Raw genomic sequence first — 6126 nt, 5'->3', positions numbered from 1 at the left:
AAGTACAATAACATGTAGAAGAACCGGTTTCAGTGGAATTTAGACAAGCCCAAACCTTGACCAAATGAAATATGAGTCTTGAAGGAACAAACGTTGGAGGGAACAAGGGCTTAAAATACACTTGCAGGGTTTCTAATTGCTTCAGCCCACCTCTCCAGAGTTTAGGTCCAGTTATGCTCCCTGCCACCAACGTCAGCACTTACTTTTGCATTCGTGTCCCAAACCTATCTTTCATAACAACATGGCCATTTGGCATTCCTGAGGTGCTGACAGTGATCAAAGCCTGCAGGCCGAGATGTGTACACATTGTGACAAATGCATCTTCAGAGCGGGTGAGTTTGGACCAGTTGTGGCGGAAACACGGTGGAACAGTATGTTTCGGCTGTTGGAGAGGTTGTCGTTTTCAACAGCATATTATCAGCTTCTTGTATGAACAGCGCTGTTGTTGTTTTCTTTGACAGTATTGCAAAAATTAAACAGTATTGTACAGAATGGCGTTGCTATATAGCAGTGGTCGCCAACCCGTCGATCGGTAAAAAACAGTAAAATAAGTACAAAAATGCATTACATTTCTGGGGTTATATTAATGTATCACTGAAGGGGACTGTCTTGAGAAACATTTCGATGGCAATGGCATTTTCTTCTCCGTATAAAGCGCAACTTTGCTTTGTTTACAGCGGCTATGTTGCGGTCAGTTCATAAGCAGTGTTGCCAAGGGCTACTTTAACACTGTTGCCGCGGGTAGAAGCGACCCCAATAACATGATATTTAGTCCCTGGAATGTGAATTTTACTTGAAGATCCCCGCTGAAAAACAGTTTTTTTTTCCCCGAATGCGATTTTTACACGCGAACCCCCCTCAAAACGTGATTGGACTAGTTTTATTGCAAAAAAACCTGGCAACCCTGTTCATAAGCGCCACCTGCTGTCAGACAGTGCGTCTCATTCAGACCTGCTGTTGTTGTTTCGTGCAGATGTTTTATGTAGCAAATAAATAAATAACACCTAAAGTTAGACCATTCTGTTTTTGTTTTAAATCCTGAAATGAATCTAAATCAAAAACAACTGCCCGTGCAGATCATGATTAAAATGCAGTGGTTGCCTCTAATTTCAAATGGCAAGATATTTGTGTCCAAAGCCAGTTTGTTTGTTATAAAGCAAACAGCCAATAAATGAATTTGCTTAAAAATCAGTATCAGTATCAGAATCCAAAGAACGAAAAGAAAATCTGAATTCTGAATCAACTGATCGGCGCATCACTAATTAAAATACTAAGTAAAAGGCCTAAAATTTGAGGTACAATCTGGGATGTCTTTTTCTATCAATTCTTCAATAGGTAGATCTTGTCTTTCATAAAGGCCGAGGTCAGGGATCTTGGGCCTAAAAAGGTTGGTGACCACTGCTATATGGGATACCTTCACTCCTGTAATGCCACTGCTTCAACCGGTGAAAAAAGTTATTTTTGTACAACATTCCCCCATTCATTAAAGATCAACTCTTGCTTGTAGAGCTTTTGAGACACAAGTAGTGCCCCAAATTAAAAAGATCCTGCTTTGATGTAAATCACCGCTGCTCAAGCACATTGTTTGTTTTAGACGAAAAGTTTGCATGGTCGTAAAGAATGATGTAGAAGAACTGAATGTGGCTTTCGAGTTTCTAATTGATGGTTTTGATTATTTGGTACCTCTGATAGATGTGGAAAGGATTATAATAGAACATTTAACTTTTTAGATTAAAGTTTTTGTCTTCTGTGTAAAACTTTCCTGGGTATATATTTTTGTAATAAAAATAAGCTTCTGTTTCATAAACTTGGTACTGATGACAGCTAAATACTATTTACTTTACCTTATAGGTCTTTGCTATAATACTCCAATATTATTATTCCTCAATTAGCTCGTTATAGATTAAGAGTTGTTGTTTTAGGTGTACAGATGATTTGCTCAATTTATGTTGTTAAAATACCATCCTGTTCCATAAATGCATTTTCTGCTGGTTTATTTAGCTACTTTTCAGTACACCACATTAAGTATGCCACTTATACTCTAAGACTTGTGTGAAGAACGTTAAAGTGCAAATTAACACCTGACTACTCTTGTGGCTTTGCTACTGTTACAATTAAAAATCATAGAAGGGAAAAAACATGCCAGGCAGACATTGGTGTGTTGTAAGCAACACAGCTACAACAAATAAAATTGATAAATGGTGTTTTAGATTTATAGTGTGTGAATAATCAAGCATTGACAATAATCAGTCGTATTGGCGGCATCGAGAGGCCCCTAAATAAAATTCTGCTTAAGGCCCCATAAAGTCTCTAAAGATCATTGCTGATAATAGTGTTCATCGTCTGTTTACGTCATTAACTGAATTTTACCGTACATTTCTGCCATATGTACGTCAATTTGACAGTCACCACCGATAAGCTTCTACTAAATATATTGTAGAAACTTAATTTCCTGTAAAGCTGCTTTGCAATGACTTGTATCGTGAAAAGCGCTATAAAAAATAATAAGAAGAAACTTAGACCACCTAGTTTGGAAAAAATAACATTAGGGATCAGACTCCATATAGACGAAGAGATAACGGGTCTCGTTTGCACTCTGCCACTAAAAAACTTCAGAAGAATACTTTTATTTTGGTCCGGCGGTGTTACGTCAAACGGCTGCGACGCGCTCCTGTCTGTGATCGAAGAGTATAGCAGCCCAAGAGGCGAAACTCAGTAGAACGCTCCATAGCAAAAGTTGTGCCCATGACGTGACTGTGCCGCCGCCATTTTGGACGGTACATGTAATGGTATATGTTCATAACATTTATAAAACAAACAGTTAAAATATCACAAAATATGAACAACTTGCAAACATTGTATCAAGGACTCCACCAACTATTGTGAGGTTTCTGTAACTTCTGTCATGTATCAAGTGCACACATTTAGCTGAAAATAGTAATAGATCAAAATCAAATAAGCAACAGAGATCAAAACCATCAGCAGAAATTGTGTGTTCGTGTGAGAGAGAAAACAAATCTAAAAGAGATTGTAAGACATAAGAAAAGAAGTAGAATGCTTGCGTTTCGCCCACTTGCTCTCTCGCATCTTCTAGCGACTTCCAGCAGTTTTCAGTCAAAAATGGCGGCAGCGCCATCTGTAAACCGTTACCCTTATCGCTACAGAGTTTCGCCTCTTGGGCTTCTATACTCTCTGCTGGAGAAAGGTTTGGGTTTGAAAGCGTTTGAAGTGTTTAGATCGAAACAAACCGTGCAGACTAAAGCTTTACGAGATCTTTGAAATGAGTTATATAACACTGAATGTCAGGTTGTCATGTTTGACCATCGCGTCTCTGTATCGATTGATCATAAACAAGACTTCAGTCACTGGCGACTATAACGTTACTGATGGAGAAATGATTCAATGTTCGTCTAACACAAACATGATGAAAACCAATAGCTAATGTTTTCGTGATTAAACCGGTTATACATCATTTGAAAGCTCTATCGGTAACGCTTCAGCAGCAGCATTGATATAGTGTTTTCAATCATCCTCTGATATTGAAACATAGCTTTGTCAGACCTGTGGCTTTGAATCCAAGTTTGTTTTTCTGAGGTGCTCTGGCATACCTATAATGTATTTTTGTATGCAATAAAAAAATAATTTGTGCAACACATTTTTGTTCCTCGAAACTTTGCCATCTATAACTTTTTTTTCTTCTTGAATTATTAGGCAAGGTGTGTTTTTGAGGATTAATTTGATCATTGAACAACTACAGTGCTCTCAGTCGGTCCAAAATGTTAATAAACCTCAAACCTGAATATTTAAGTAAGTAAAAGTGAGGTTTTGGCTTTCTTAGGAGAATATCTACACGTGTACAATTATTGGGCAACCATTAGTGTGCAGAATTACTAAATGAAAAAACAGAAATTTCCCCATCTCGCTTATTTTCATCTGTTGACGTGAGAGCATTTCTGGCATAAAAAAAAACAAAACAGAATTGAGATCACGATTCTCATTTTTTCAACCAAAATGTATTGCACTCAAGCACAAAAAAACATTTATTTACAATGTTTGCTCCACTGTCTGTGGTGATGCACACCATTTTTTCCTCCTCCAAACTCCAGGAGTTGAGACTCTCCTTTAGTCCCTGTGCCAGTTCCTCACCAGTGTGACAGTGTAGACAGCGGCTTTTCATGTTGAAATCATCTGTTATGAAATGCGCTGTCAAGCTTAAATACGGCTCCATAGTTGGGCTTGACCATAGGTCTGCTGTTGCAGAGAAGTTCTGCATATTTTGCAGTTCTTCCTCGACTGTCAGTTAAATCTCTTTTTGGCCCATTTTGCCTAAGGAAAAGAAGCTGGCTAATAATTATGCACACCTTGATACAGGGTGCTGATCTCCTTAGGCCACACCCTCCCTCACTACACAAATCCCATTAGCATTCAAGTTTATACAGCTTGGAGTTGGGAAATATTCATAAAAATGATGATATGGTCAAAAAACTCACTTGCCTAATAATTATGCACACAGTGTACATATAAATATCAAAACATAATTAATAGAATAGTAGTAATAATGTGTCTAGATAATTTGTGCTCCTTTATTAACGTAGTACTAGTTTTGAGATTTTAAGATTTTTTTGACTGTTTATGTCTACTAACCCCGATTCCCTTAACAGTGCGCTGACTACTAAAGCTTAGTTATTATTTAATATTTACTTTTATTGTTAATATTTAGTTTTCTTTCTGTTAATTATTCTCATCTTAAACATGACTGTGTCCAAACACAGAACAACTGCTGACGCAACTGAGATTCACGTGTATAAAGATGTCGCTTATTAATGAGGAGAATGAAGATGTGATGATTGACAAACATGAAGATACTGAGGAACAAACAGGTTGGTTTCATTCTCAAAGCTGCACTTTTGATGCTCATTCAAATCTCCAGCTCTACAGAAATTAATGATATTTTTGAAGATTGTCATATATAATAAAAATGCTTTTATTTGACATGGAGCAGGTCGCCTCATGTGGACAGACATGTTGAGATCACACGACTGGACAAGCACTAATCCTGCTACCCATTACAGTAGCAGTGATTTTGTACAGTACAGTATTCCGTTTTCCCCTACTGCTCATTCAAAGTTTGTCCAATTCTTATAAACATTAGCCTAGATGATATTTGGACCGAGCAGATTTTTATTTATTTTTTTGTAATTAATTTTTGTTCAAGTATTATGATGTCAAACTTAATGATGTTAACCAAAAATTGGTTCAGAGGCTGTATTTTAGCCAGACTTTTCCAAATCAATCAAAATGATAGATGCAAGCAGCAATTTCCGGGGTTCAAGTGTTTTAAGACCTTTTGGAAGTGAAGTAAAAAGAGCCATTTTTTAATCTCCAGACCAGTAGGTTTATGACAACCATGAGCTTGGTCTGAATACGATAAAACATTGAGGAGATATAGCCTCATGTCCACTTTGGCAAACTCTTTGGCAAATTCATTTGTGCGTTATTCAAGAATGGTTGGGTCTGTGAAAAAGCTTTTGATAACTTTTTGCCAGGACCATCTGAAGTTGGTCTGTGTCAATTTTGGTGAATATCGGATGAACCGTCTAGGACGAGTTCGCAAAAGTAGGATTTTTAAAGAATGGCGAATATTTAATGAACGGTTTGATTGACAGCAGTGGTTCTAGAGGCAAAGTTGTTCAGAATGAGCAGATCTAACACATATGAAATTAAGATTTTGTGTTTGCGTGAAACTTTGTGTGATATACGAGGCGTAAAACTTGATAGCGCCACCCGGTGGCCGATTTCTTTCACATTTCTCACGGGGTGGGGAACGTTGATCCTGGAGGGCCACGGTCCTGCAGAGTTTAGCTCCAACCCTGAAAAAAAAAAACTACCTGTATCCGAAAAACCTTGATTAACTTGTTCAGGTGTGTTTGATTAGGGTTGGAGCTAAACTCTGCAGGGACACAGGGCCTCCAGGATCAACGTTCCCCACCCTGCTCTAGGCCCATGGGTCAAACATGCACACTGAGGCTGTGTTCGAAATGTCATACTATCATACTACTATTACTATTTCTGCAGTATCCAGTATGTATTATATGGAATGTATGTATGCATGGAATACCCGGATGA

This window comes from Sinocyclocheilus grahami, unplaced genomic scaffold (assembly GCF_001515645.1).
Source record: "Sinocyclocheilus grahami isolate Dianchi unplaced genomic scaffold, SAMN03320097.WGS_v1.1 scaffold2142.1, whole genome shotgun sequence".
NCBI classification, from domain to species: Eukaryota; Metazoa; Chordata; class Actinopteri; order Cypriniformes; family Cyprinidae; genus Sinocyclocheilus; species Sinocyclocheilus grahami.
Note: the sequence above shows the minus strand (reverse complement) of the source record.